Genomic DNA, 14,511 nt, shown 5'->3' with positions numbered 1-14,511 from the left:
TCTAGCTAGTTTCTTTTAAAATAGTTACTGCGATAATTGGGTTGAAGTGATATATTTTATGTCTGCCCCGAATGATTTCAGATTCACTAGTAGTAACAAAGAAAAGGTTGCCTTGTTAATTAACAGAAAATAGGGTGAAAACTATCACATGAGGCCAGTAAAAACGAGGCACACTGGGTTCAGCATTATCGTCACTACAGTTGTGCGCGCGCGAGAAGTCTACATATCGAGGGGGCTACTGAGTGAGGCACAGAGACACAATGTTCGAGAGAGAAACCAATTGATAGATTACGATTAGATCGAGTTGCCACCCTTCTGCTGTCATTGTTGGGGTGGGGGGAGGAGGAGGGAGAGAAAGACGTATCGAGAGTGTGCGTGGTAGGCATAGAGGCACAACTAGCGAGTGTGTGTATGTGTGTGTATTTGAAAGAGGAGTAGATAGATTACTATCAATATCGAGGTGCCGCCCTACTCCTTCGGTGTTAGGTTGTGTGTGTGTTTGAGAGAGAAGCCAGTCGATAGATTAGTATCAATGTCGAGGTGTCACCCTACTCCTTCGATGTTGAGAAGTGTGTGTGTGTGTGGTTGTGTGGGTGTGGGTGTGTGTGTCGGGGGGGGGGGGGACAGTGACACTTACATATCCCTACTCTTATAAAAAACAGAGTTGGTGCTGATGGTGTTCCTGCCATCCTGCAATATAGGCCATCCGATTTATACTCGACGGATAGGAAGGAAACTATGGCAATTTTGCAAAAAGATACCCACACCCCTCTCTGCATTTGCAAATAAGGCATTCCCTCGTTCATCCTTTTTCCCACAAGATAAACTACTCATACAAATGCATCTTGATGTTCGGTGCAACGCATGGGCATCTTGCTAATAGGGAGAAGGAGTTTGTGTGACACATATCTGGGTATATTAAGGGATAGGTAGATAGCATTTGTGCGAGGCATACTTAAAGCATCACGAAGATAAACAAAATTGTGTGCATGCAAGTGCCGGAAAAAATGAAGCGAGAAACAATGTGTGTGTGTGTGTGCGCACGCGCGTGTGTGTGAGAGAGAGAGAGAGAGAGGGAGAGAGAGAGAGAGAGCAAAATCTCAAAACAAAAGGTGCCCTGATGGAATCCCATTGTATGTATTCATATGGTTCCGGAACTCGAGTTAACCTTAGGCATATGTGTGAGAGACATTATTATACTTTGAGACATTAGTGGCTGTGGGTGGGCGGAATTAAAGGGGTGGGCGTGTTCGACAAAGAGAGCGTGTGTGTTTATGTGTGAGAGACTTGTAGGATGGGGTAGATAGACAAATTCTAACCTTGACGGAGGGAGAGAAATACACGAAGTGCGTGTGTGTGATTCTGATGCCCACAGGGAAATGAGATATGTATGCGTGTGAGAGAGATTGCACAATTCATTCACGTATCACTATCTACGATCGTGAACGTGCATCGCTTGAACATAAATCAATATCTACTTCGTATCGTGGCCAAAGGTACAATATCGATTCAACGCTATAAAGATTGGACACTCACGTATCACATTTTTTTCTATTTAAATAAACCTTTTCAGTTGTGCATGCCAAAGTTACAGTGATGTTTCTTCAAACAACCAATGTAGCTATCATGTACATGCACCATTGTTACTCTTGCATTCAAAATCATTAGTCTTGGATGATTTAAGGTTCTATTATGAAGTAATATATGTAATATTCATATATGAATTCAACGGGTACGCAATTTATGAAATGGAGGCTATGTAATCATATGAGGTAACACTTTTAAGTAGTGGACTACAATATCCATTTCTTTTTGTGCGCCTCTACACTAACACGTCAATGCATTATGTTTAAAGTAAATAACCAATTGCACTAAATTATCTATTTACACGAGAAATACATAGGTTGAGCGTTTGATCCCTTTTTTTGTGAACGCGCTACTACACCCGTAAGATTGGCCGCGCCCGTGTGAACGTGCAAGTTATTGGCTCATCATCCTGAGTTATTGTCTTTTTTTCTAGGGTGGACTTCACACCGGTTATTAGCTGCTAACGCGTGCCCCGTGTACACAGTCTCGCATGACCTTCCCACTAGCACGGTCCAAAGTTAGTTCAAACTGGATACGAACGATCCCGCGGGCGGCAAAATCTCCCACCTCCTTCTAAAATTTCCGCCACCTTTGTCTTTAGCATGCGAAATTCCCCTTTTGTCCTTGGTGCACAGAAACCAACCGTTACAATACCGCCCTCATCTACATAATAGATTGGGGCTGCTTTGGTAACTTCCAGTTCCCCCACTACACGGCACCCCCATTTCCTATCCCCCTCCCGCAAAAACGACTAACTCCACAGCACCAGAGCATCTCACATCACGCTGTCCACACTTCATCGGCCTTTCTCCCCTCCCCTCTCGAAACCCTAGAATGCTCATCAACCGGCGTACCAGAGCCCATTCACTGCCAGCGGCGTCCACCTCGCCGCATCTGCTTCTGCGGCCACATCTAACCCTCCCACCTCCCCTAGAAACAAGTAGACTGCTGATCCACCACTGTACCATAGCCCATTTTAGTGCCTTCCTTGTCCACGGCGCCGGATCTGCTTCGCCGGTACTCTCGCTAACCATAGCGCAGCTGCAGTGGCTCATTCGTACTCCCCACCGGAGACGCTTAGTCCACCCCCTGGAGCCGCCCCACCGATGCCCCCGTCGACGGCCTCTGATCCTCTTCGCCGACACCTTCCTCAACCCTACCGGAGCCACTTCGCCGACACCATTTTCAACCCTACCAGGGCCGCTTTGCCAACTCATAAGTCCATGGCCTCAGATCCGCTTCCTCGCACCCTCATCCAACCTACCGGAGCAGCCTCTGACACCCCGTCCACTACCGCAGATCCGCATCGTCGACACCATCCTTAACCCAACCACCAGAGAAGCTTCACCTACGCCCTCGTCCACTGCCATAGATCCACTTCGCCCACACCGTAGTCCACCCTACCGGAGTAGCTTCACCTACGCCCTCGTCCACGGCCACAGATCCGCTTCGCCCACACCGTATTCCACCCTACCGGAGCCGCTCCACAAACACCCTACTCCACGGTTCTAGATCTCCTTACCAGGCCCCGACAGCCAGTGCAGCGTCATTACCCTTGACGTTTCTAACCTGATTCCCATCGTCTGGCAAGATGCCAAGCACCCACCACGGCCTAGGTACTTGTCACCTTTAAACCCGTCCAGCAGTACCTGCTCGATGTACTTCAAATATACTAACAGGTCACCGTTACCTGTTATGCAGCTGGCAAAAACGACAAGGACGATGTTTCTTCTGGACCTAATAGCTTGGCCAACCAAGATCCTGGACCGAGGCATTGCTATGATCTTGTAAGCGTGTCTCTCTCTCTCTCTTGTATTTTTCTGTGCCTGCCAGCGTGTTTTGCTAGGATTTTCGACCAGTAATCCCTTTGTGCAGACAATGATTTCTACTACTGGCTGCTAAATTAGATATGTAAATGTCATACATGATACTACCTCGTACCTCTGTTCCTAAATATAAGTCTTTCTAGAGATTCCACTATAGGCTACATACGGAGCAAAATGATTGAATCTACACTCGAAAATGCATCTATATACATCTGTATGTGGTCCATACTGGAATATCTACATAAACATATATTTAGGAACAGAGGCAGTACATTACACAAAATCGTAGGTGGCATGTAGGAATTGCAGTACACTACATTAGGCTCCCTTAGAGTGCCTGCTAATCCAGCACACAGAGTCATGGTTAGTTTATGCTACGCACACAATCATTAATTGGTGATTTAAATATGCGCAAGGGATATGCAATGTATTATCATGTAGAGATGTCTGAAATTAGCCATGTCCACTTGCAGATAGGGTAACACAATGAAAATGTACAAGATGTATGTGGCAATTTCATGGAACATCGCAAAAAAGGAGAGCCAGCGGTGATCCTATACAATGTGGTATGGTACGTCACTCCTCCATTGCAATCATCGTGACATGTTATTTGTATGTCAGTTCTATTGGCCAAGTTTCTTAGGGACAGTTATTACAAGTTATCCTAAGAAAATAAGCACCTGTGAATATAAGCTCCATGTAATAAGCCAACCAGTTCTTTTCATTGTGTTTTCAGCTTATCTTTGGTATGGTCAGTGAAAAGTCTAGATTGCATTATATTTTTTCATTTTGCTGCCCATATAAAAATTAATTTGACTTGCAAACATCACAAATTGAACCCAGTGGAGTAATTAATATGATAGGAAAACAGACCTTCACTATTTGCTCAAAATGCAAATACAAAGATACCATCTACTTGGCACAATCTACTTTGGTCAATGTTTTCCATAGAGATCCCATTGCCTAATTTAAATGAAAAACACATGACCCACATTTAAATGAAGAAAAAATATTTATTGAAATTCAATGGTCCAAGTGGCTGGTTATTATCATATAGCAGCACCACTTGAAAGCATCATATAGCAGCAGCTCATAGCAACTCATCATACAGCAGCAGCAGTGTGCAATTCATCATATACCAGCAGCAGCTCATAGCAATTCATCATATAGCAGTAGCAGGAGTAGCTCATAGCAATTCATCATATATCAGCAGCAAGAGCAACTCATAGCAATTCATCATATAGCATCAGCAGGAGCAGCTCATAGCAATTCATCATACAACAGCCGCAGGAGCAGCTTATAGCAACTCATCATATAGCAACAGCAACAGAAGCTCATCGCAATTCATCATATAGCAGCAGCAGCTCATAGCAATTCATCATATAGCAGCAGCATCTCATAGCAATTCATCATATAACAGCAGCAGGAGCAGCTCATAGCAATGCATCATATAGCAGCAGCAGAAGCAGCTCATAGCAATTCATCGTATAGTGGATCAGAATGAAAATTTGGCAAAATATCAGAGAAGATCCTCACCTTGTTGGATGAGCTCATCCTTCAACGGCACCTCAAGTCCACGGCCTGGGAGGTGGGGAGGGGGGAATAAGGTGCCTTCTGCCGCAGTGTGGCATCAGCCGTAGTTGTGCAGCACCTGCCGGAGTAGTGCGTTGGACGAACCATAGTGGAGCAATTGCTGGAGACCATGAGAAAGAGGGGTGGCACCAGAGGGAGGAGCAACTAGGGAGATTTTCCCCTACCCGCCGGCCATGTAGCCTAGCTGGATAGAGCATCGTCGAGGACTAGGCTAGATGGGACCAGTGGCGACGGCTTGCTGGAGGAACCGTAGTGCTGCAGGCAGGGTATCGAGGTAGAGGGAAAGGGGAGAGGATATGCAAGCGGGCAGAGCAATGAACGCTTGTGTGTTTGTTTTTACTTGAGGGTGAGGTGTGACGTGGGCGTCACCAGATGCATTTTGAGTGTAATATAGGCAGACAACAGAGTCATTTGACTATTCCCCTTCCCTTCAATTTTTAGTGAGGTTCTACCCGAAACACCCCCTCCAAAGCAAAATTAGTTAAGCCCAAGCCCATAAATCAAAAATGACTTCTTTACATATTTTATGGCTTATTTTGACAATAAGCCCTAAAAAGGCGGAATAGAACTGGCCCTTAACCTGCAATTCAATTATGCGTGGAATGATGAATCTCTCCTGCCTGCTATAGTGTACATTTAGGCATCATCATACATGGCATAACCTAATACATGTGCATTCCATTGTAGAATCTGGAATATGCAATGTTTATGTTAGTTCATACGTTGCACATGATGTTTAAATGCCCCGTAAATCTTGTCAGTCAAGTGATGGTCTTTAAGCCTCCTTCTTTGCTTCTTTTCTTGATATGTAAAATTTGCTCACACATCTGTTCAATTGCTTGTTTGCATCAGCCAACCATACTAGGACTGTTTGCTTTGATTACTTGCTGTTCTTGACCTAACACTCTAACAGAGCTTGTCAACGATTTAAACACTAAGGGCTGTTGTAGTGGGGCCTTTTCTAACTCATAGGTGACATAAAGGTTTGGCTGTACACTAAAGTAGGCTCTCCAAGAGTACCTGGAGATCCAGTTCGAAGGTATGCCTAGTTTTTACATAGTGCAGACATAGTAAATGCTCATTTCATTGTGTGCAAGTGCAAGAGATGCGGCATGTTTCATTATGTGGTGTTGTTTTGTTATAATCTCATCCTTTTGTGTTCACAGACTGGAAAGTATGCATATTTATCTTCCAAGGAGACGAGTAACTAGTTTGTGTCACCTTGCAGAGGGGGTGCAATGAAGATAAGATTGAGGATTTCCAAGTACAAGATGTTACGAAGGAGCCTTGCAAGAGAAGTAGGAGCTGCGCTGAGCCTCTTCAACCTGTTAAGGTAAGTCACTGTATCCAACTCAACAGTTCAATTCCTTGTTTGTTTCAGGCATAGTTAATTTGCTGTTTTCAATTGCTTTATTTGTCCTCGGTTAATGAGATGCCCAAAGAATGATGCCTGATGTTGGGTACTTGTATAATTATTAGTTGACATAATTAAAGGCCTTACCATTTAATTACTCTGCCGAAGTGTGCCTGAAGCTTTGAAGTCTATTAACCAACTATTATTGAATGAGACTCACAATCTAGTTTATACTAGGCTAATGATTGCATAGTTTTGCTTGCTGTAGTATGTTTGTATGAAATCCTCTGCTATTCATTATGCTCCCTAAGACTTTATTGAGCTACAGAATGGCCAACTGCTTGCTTACTTCTACGCAACGTGTTGTCTAAACTTTTAACTTGTTTGTGTTTCGGATTGGGCACCAACATCATGCTCCTCTGGTGAGCTAAGAGAGATTTCTGTATGCAGGCAACACAGACTACCTTTTTAATTTTTTTTTAAAATATCACCTGCTTATGCTTCACGACATGTGACATTATTGTTAGTCCTGTTTTGCCATGTACAAAATAGTATGTCTTGCTCACTTCACTGTTGTAACTATATTTTTTCCATAGTCATGTGTACTTACAGAAACATTTCAGGATGAAGTGACATCAACACAAAGATCTGTGAGCAGTGCGGCATGGCCGTTACCGAATGATTATGGATTGGAATTGGAATGTGCTAATGTTCTCGAGCATCACCTAGAGGTGGCAAGACAAAGTGTACATGATTCTGAACGTACAATCAACAAGTTGAGACTGGACATGCAGGAATTAGATGCAGGAGTCAAAAAAATGAAACAAGACACTGAGGTAACAACGAAGGAATTGGAGATTTTGCAGACTGACATTTGTGCTATCTAAATCCGGCCAATCCTATTTTCTAAAGAGATTATAGTTCAAATGGTAAGTTATGTTGATGCGCGTCCATGATGTATGAGCTGTATTTGCCCAGTGTATGTAATTTGCTGTTTGTGTATGCTTTATTATCACTGGTGCCGAACCATAATGCCCAGTGTGTATAATCGGCTGTAATTTCTTTATTGTATAGTGTAGGATTATTCTACATTTCTATGCCTTAGTCTCTTTATTGTATAGTGTATGTTTTTTAGAGGTGATAGTATAGAGTAGGATAATTCTTTGAATATGCTATGTCGTTCAAACGGGGGCCAACTAGCCCAAACGTTGTAGTGACCATGGCCGTCCACAGGCCGTACGATCCATGGGCCATCTACGTGACGGACGATCCATGGCCTTCTATGGGCTGTTGGATCCGTGGGCCTTCTATGGGCCGTCGGATCCATGGGCCTTATATGGACCGTCTAATCAATGGGCCTTCTATGGGCCATCGGCTTAATGGGTCTTCTACGTCCGGTAGGATCCATGGGCCTTCTACGGGCCGTCTCAACGATGGGCCTTGTACGGACCATATAAGGGGCCATAAACAGGCTAGAGTTGAAATCGTCCGTTCATGGGCCGACCATAATGGTCGTCGTTAATCAGCCGTATTTGATGACGCTATGAAAATGGCCCAACGTATTAACGATCCACAAACGGGTGGACTGTAACCATGGGATGAATTTGGCCCACAAGCAGAAAATGATAGTAACGGGCCAAAAGTAAATGAATGCTAGAAATGAGACCAAGAATAAATGGGCCCTGAGAAGGCCGAAAGATAACATGGGCTGGAAATAGCCCAATGGAATAATGGGCCGTTAATGGGTATAAAGTGATACAATGTTCATTACGGGCCAGTTTTACCACGGGTCGTTAATGGGCCGAGGGTTACTAAGGGCCTCATATGGGCCGAAAGACGTCATGGGCCATACATGGGACGGAAGTTAAAATGGGCTGGAATTATATTGGACGGCCCAGATGACGCTACTGGGCCTAATTCGGATAGGCCGTAAACGGGCCCTGGGTTAGCGGGCTGTAAATGGGCTATATGCGAACAGGCTATTAACAGGCTTGCCGTGGGCCGACCCACCACCTTTTGACCAAGTCAAATGGGCCGGCCTTTTCATAGGAATGGGCCTCTGTTGGGCCGTGCCACGTGTCGACGTATCATAGGCGCTTTGGGTCCAATGAGTGGATGACATCTGTCCCAATGGCGAGCCGACATGTGTTCCCTCCAGCCAATGATGACATCTGTCCCAACGACGAGCCGACACGTGTTCCTTCCATGACCCGATAGCTTGGCGGCGTTCCGTTATGGTGGATGCCACATGTCGGCCACCCTTGATGAAAGCACTTCTGTGACATGCGATTTATCGTCATGGAAGTGGAAACTTCCGTGATGATAATTTTGGTAATGTCATGGAACACTTCTACGACAGCACAGGTATGACTATCTTGATTCTGTCATAGAATTGTCATGGATGTACATGCATGACAGAAAATGTGACCTACTGTGACAAACACGTATCATCACGGAAGTGTATTTTTTTGTAGTGCAAGGGGGCTGCGCCGACCAAGAAGAAGCAGCTGTTCACCCAAGGTCAAGCCAAGACAAAGCAGATACCGGTCGACGTGGATGGGGCCTCTGGCGCTACCTTTATCATTGGCGCCGACCTTGCCCCAGCTCAAGAGAAGGAGTTGGTGGACTTCCTGCGAGTGAACAAGGAAGTATTCGCCTGGGAGCCCAAGCAACTAGTTGGGGTCCCGAGAGGAGTAATTGAACATCATCTGAGGGTGTGCCCCAATGTGCACCCTGTGAAGCAGAAGGCGAGGCGAAAATCCATGGAGAAGTAGTATTTCATCATTCAGGAAACCCGCAAGCTGGAGGCAGCAGGTGTCATTCGCGAGGTCCGGTACCCGGAGTGGCTGGCAAATCCGGTCGTTGTGCCGAAGAAAGGAGGAAGGGAACGCATGTGTGTCAATTTCACCAACCTCAACAAGGCCTGCCCTCAAGACCCGTTTCCGCTACCACGCATCAACCAGATTGTTGACTCCACTGCGGAGTGTGACCTACTGTGCTTCCTGGATGCATTCTCAGGATACCACCAGATCAAGATGGCAGTGGAAGATGTGGAAAAGACAGCTTTCTTGACCCCATGCGGGGTATACTGCTACACTTGCATGCCATTCGGACTGCGGAACGCAGGAGCAACCTTCCAGCGGCTAATGCACATCACCTTGGGGCGGCAGCTCGGGAGGAACGCTGAGGCCTACATGGACGACATTGTGGTAAAATCTCGGGAGGCAAGAACTTTGATTCAGGACCTGGAGGAGACCTTCGCGAGCCCGCGCCAGGTGGAACTGCGGCTCAATCCAGAGAAGTGCTTGTTTGGTGTCCCTTTCGGCAAGCTGCTCGGCTTCCTCGTATCCCACATAGGGATCAAGGCCAACCTGGAGAAGGTCAAGGCAATCGAAGACATGAGTCCACCACAAAACCTCAGAGGGATGCAGAAGCTTGCAGGCTGCGTGACTTCACTGGGGCGCTTCATATCCAAGTTGGGGGAGCACGCCTTGCCATTCTTCAAGCTGATGAAGAAGAAGGGTCCATTTGAGTGGACCCCCGTGGCCGACCTAGCATTTCAAGACATCAAGAGATACTTGACCAGTCCGCCGGTGATGGTGGCACCTCGTCCTCGTGAGCCCTTGGTACTCTACCTATCTGCCACACCCAATTCCGCTAGAGCAGCACTGGTGGCCCTCAGAGAGGAGCCCCAATTCAAGGGCTCGCCAAATGAAGCCGCCGAGCCAGATAAGGACGCACAACACTAGGACGATGTTCCTGAGGTGGCGGCTAGGCCCTCAAGAGGCAAGCTAAGGGACGATGTTCCTGAGGCAGCGGCTGGACCGGCTAGTTGTCAAGCCACAGGAGCTGGAGATCCACAAGAAACACCTCAGTCCCCGGGAACCAAAAACTCCGTCGGCTCTCCCACCCTTGTCGAGCACCTAGTATACTTCTTCAGCACAGTGCTGCGAGATGTGAGGGCGTGATACCCCATGCCTCAGAATCTCTTGCTCGTGCTCCTGGTGGCCTCGCGTAAGTTGCACCACTACTTCCAGGGTCACCCCATCAAGGTCGTCTCAGCCTAGCCATTCGAGAGAGTGCTCAGGAGCCCCAATGCTACGGGAAGGGTTGCCGAATGGAACATCGAGCTGCAAGTGTTTGACCTGGATTTCAGCACAACTAGGGTCATCAAGGGTGCAACGCTTGCCGATTTTGTGGCGGAATGGACCGTTACGCCGGAGCTCGAAGCAGGCGAGAACCGATCCCTCTCACCAGGGGATGAGGCGCCAGAAAGCTGGGACATGTACTTCGATGGCGCGTTCGCGTGCCAGGGTGCGAGGGCTGGAGCCGTACTCATCTCGCCCACTCAGTACAAACTGTACTACGCCATGCAGCTTTGCTTCCAGCGGGGCAAGAAGGTCTCCAACAACATTGCAGATTACGAGGGCCTCATCGCCGACCTCAAGGCGGCGGCGGCCCTGGGAGTGAAGCGCCTACCGTCAAGGGAGACTCCCTGCTCCTCGTCAACTTCTCCAACAAGGTGTATGAGCCAAAGGACGAGCACATGGAAGCATATCTCGTGGAGGTACGCAAAATGGAGAAGAGGTTCCTAGGCCTGGAGCTCCAGCATGTGCCACGTGCCACCAACCAAGAGGCCGATGACATCGCCAGAAGAGCATCCAAGCGGCTGCCCCAAGAACCTGGTGTCTTCGAGGAACGACTCTTCAAGCCTTTAGCAGCACCTAAGCCTGCGGCGCCAGCGCCGCCTCAGGAGGAGCACCCCCAGCCACCAGCCTCGGGAGCCCCCTCCTGCGGCCCGACCTCGGGAGCACGCCTCCTCTTAGCACTTGAGCCTCAGGAGAGGTGCTGGATTGAAGAGTTCTAGGCATACCTGACACGAGGCACGCTGCCAGAGAAGGAGGAAGACACGGAACATGTGGCCCAGCAGGCTACGGCATACTGCATTCAGGACGGTGAGCTATACAGGAAGCGGCCAAATGATGTTTCTCTATGATGCATTTCTAGGGAACAGGGGAAGGCTTTGTTGGCTGACATACATGGCGGAGACTGTGGGCACCACTCGTCGTCGCGCACCTTGGTCGACAAGGCTTTCCCTAGGGGGTTCTACTGGCACAGAACACTCAACGACGCGACCGAGCTGGTGAAGTTCTGCGAGGCTTGCCAATTCCATGCCAAGAAGATCCACCAGTCGGCTCAGGGCCTCCAGACTATCCCGCTCTCATGGTCGTTCGCGGTCTGGGGGCTGGATATCCTGGGTCCATTCCCTTGAGCGACTGGAGGTTACCGCTACCTCTACGTCTCCATCGACAAGTTCACCAAGTGGGCGTAAGTGGAAACCGTCCGCACCATCCCAGCCGGGTCAGCAGTCAAGTTCATCAAGGGCATTGTGAGCCGGTTTGGGGTCCCTAATAGCATCATCACTGACAACGGTTCACAGTTCACTAGCAATCTCTTCAAAATATATTGTGCTAACCTTGGGACGCAGATCTGCTACGCCTCCGTGGCGCACCCCAGGAGCAACGGCCAAGCCGAACGCGCCAACGCGGAAGTCCCGAGGGGTCTCAAGACTAGGACCTTCAAGAAGAAGCTCGAGGCCTATGGCAAGGGCTGGCACGATGAGCTCCAGTCCGTGCCGTGGTCCATCCGCACCACCACCACCAGGCTGACAGGCGAAACCTCGTTCTTCCTCGTCTACGGAGCAGAAGCGGTTCTCCCACACGAGGTCAAGCATCGCTCCGCGTGGGTCCTGGCGTTTGATGAAACGTGGCAGGACGCCATGCGGGGGATGGATCTCGTGCTGGGGGAGGAACGCTGCCGTGAAGCCTCGCTCCAAGCTGCGAGGTACCAGCCCGCGCTGCGGCGGTACCACTGCCACAGCGTCCGCTCCAGGACGCTCGAGGTGGGTGACCTTGTCTTGAGGTGGGTGCTCTCCAGGGAAGGGCTGCACAAGCTCTCGCCCATGTGGGAGGGCTCGCTTAAGGTCGCCCACGTCTCCAGGCCTGGCGCCGCGCGCCTGGAGACACAAGACGGGGTTCCCATCCAGAACACATGGAACATCCAGCACCTCAGGAAGTTCTACCCATGAAGCAAGGCCCAGTGCCTGTGAAGAATCTCCGCTCGTGACACTCTCGCGTAATAACGAGTGGGGCTGTACACGCCCCGGAGTCTCAGGAGTGCTGCCCTCGGGCCTCGGGGGCTCCCTCCCACGACTAGTGGCAGCACTTAGCTCCGCGCTGGTGAGAAGACAAGAAGACTAGATTAGGTGCCAGACGAGGCTTTTCATTTGCTTTCTGCAATTTTCTTGCCCCTCTTTAATTGAAATTTGCTTTCTGGTGTCACTTGCTGATCTTGTTCCTTCGATTCTGCCCTTGTTTCTGCCTTCGGTTCTTCGTTTGACCTGTACCCTCTCTCGCGTCCGTTGCGAGGGGGCTGGACAGGTGCCCCACGGGCCCTCGTGAGCGTTTTGTCTATTTTTCGTGAGGCACCCTCGTTCGAGCCGCAAGCTGGCGCACCCCCCTCGATCCATGCCCCTCGGGTACCGCAACATGAGGTGCTGGGTCATGACCATACGCAGGTGACACGCGCTAGCCAGTAGGCTGCTACGACGTGGACTAGGTACGGATCTCCTAGAAAATTTTCGCAGTTCCTCCTCGTCAGGTACGGAGAAACGCACGTCTCGTGAAGCGGAATCCACTTCAGGCACATCAAGCTAAGTCATTCTACGCGCACGCATAGAACATAACGTTGCAACACAGCACATGAATGAAAAAACACAACATAACAACCCGGAAATCATAGTTTGTTGCATGCCCCCATGGGGCCCCATACTTGTCTTTCTCTAATGCAGGAAGGAAAGGAAGAACGAAACAAAAGCGGGACATGCTCCTGCAGCAGGTCGCGGGGACGGGCTCGCGATGCTCTCCTGAGCTCAGTTGGACCCCTCCTCACGCTTCATCGGAGCGCGGCGATGAGCCTGCCCGCTGCCACCTTCGAAGCGGGCGCGTCAGTTGGTTGTAGCCGCCACTGCTGGAGCTACCACCGGAAGAAGAGTCGCCGTAGCTGGACAAGCCACGGCTGGGCTCGCCTCCCTCCTCGCCACGACCATCGCCAAGGCTGAGCACCTTGTCGCAGTCGTTGCCCTCGGGGCAGCACCCGACACGGCAACCATCTTCCCCAAACACCCTAACAAAGAGGGGCGCATCGCCGTCGTACTTGAAGTGGAGGGCACACCGCCTGCCCAGCCCATGCGCACGGGTGAACGTCTGTCAGACGTGGGCCAGGACTGCGTTGCCCAGGGCGGAGATCTCCACCGCGACCCACGAAGCCCTGCTGTAGCAACCGCCCGCCTGCAGCCAGAGACCGCCTGGACCTGCGGACGGCAGTTTGTCGACGAAGAACCTCGGGAGCTGAACCCAGGTGCCAGCTGGGTTCTCCGACCACATGATGAACTTCGGCATCACCTCCGCCGAATGGAAGTGCAGCCGGGGAGGCCGCACAACCACGGCACGCCTCACCTCATCAACGGGGCTGCCGCGACCTCGGTGGCTGCCACCATGTGAAGAGGCGCCACCACGGCTACGAGGGGCCGCGGCGGGGGTCGCAGTGTGCTCGAGGGGGCGACCGTGCCCCTCTTGGGCGGCGGCGAGCCAGGCCCCTCCTCGTGACCTTTCCCCTTCTCTGCGGCTGAGAGCCTCTTCACAGGCGCCATGGGCGTCGCTGCCGACGGTGGAGCAAGGAAGAAGAAGAAGCGGGCGAGGCAGAGGAGAGATGGGTGATGGGGGCTCCGACCCTCACTTCCCATTTGTAGCCAAGGGGAGACCAACCACCGGCCTCCATGATCTAAGGTAATAATGATGTTTTTCCTGCATGCAGCAAGGACCCATCAAGTCGGGTAGTTGCCGAGGCAGGATGGGGAAGCGGAGACGCACACGTCCAATTAGTCGCCATGCATCGACCAAGGCCGCGGGTTGTTGGGGCCCACAACGCTCCGCACTTGCCCTTTGGCTTCGCCTCAAAGCCAAGCCCGACCGCGCCTTGGGCCCGGGGGCTACTGTCAGCGTTTTGGGAATGGGGGTCCCCAGACTTGCCTGCCTGCGGCCTGCGGCGTGGCTCCTCCAGTGGCCCTGTACAACCCATCTTCACCAGCAA

Source organism: Triticum urartu, chromosome 5A, assembly GCF_056163025.1.
Source record: "Triticum urartu cultivar PI428250 chromosome 5A, HENAU_Tu73, whole genome shotgun sequence".
NCBI lineage: Eukaryota > Viridiplantae > Streptophyta > Magnoliopsida > Poales > Poaceae > Triticum > Triticum urartu.
Note: the sequence above shows the minus strand (reverse complement) of the source record.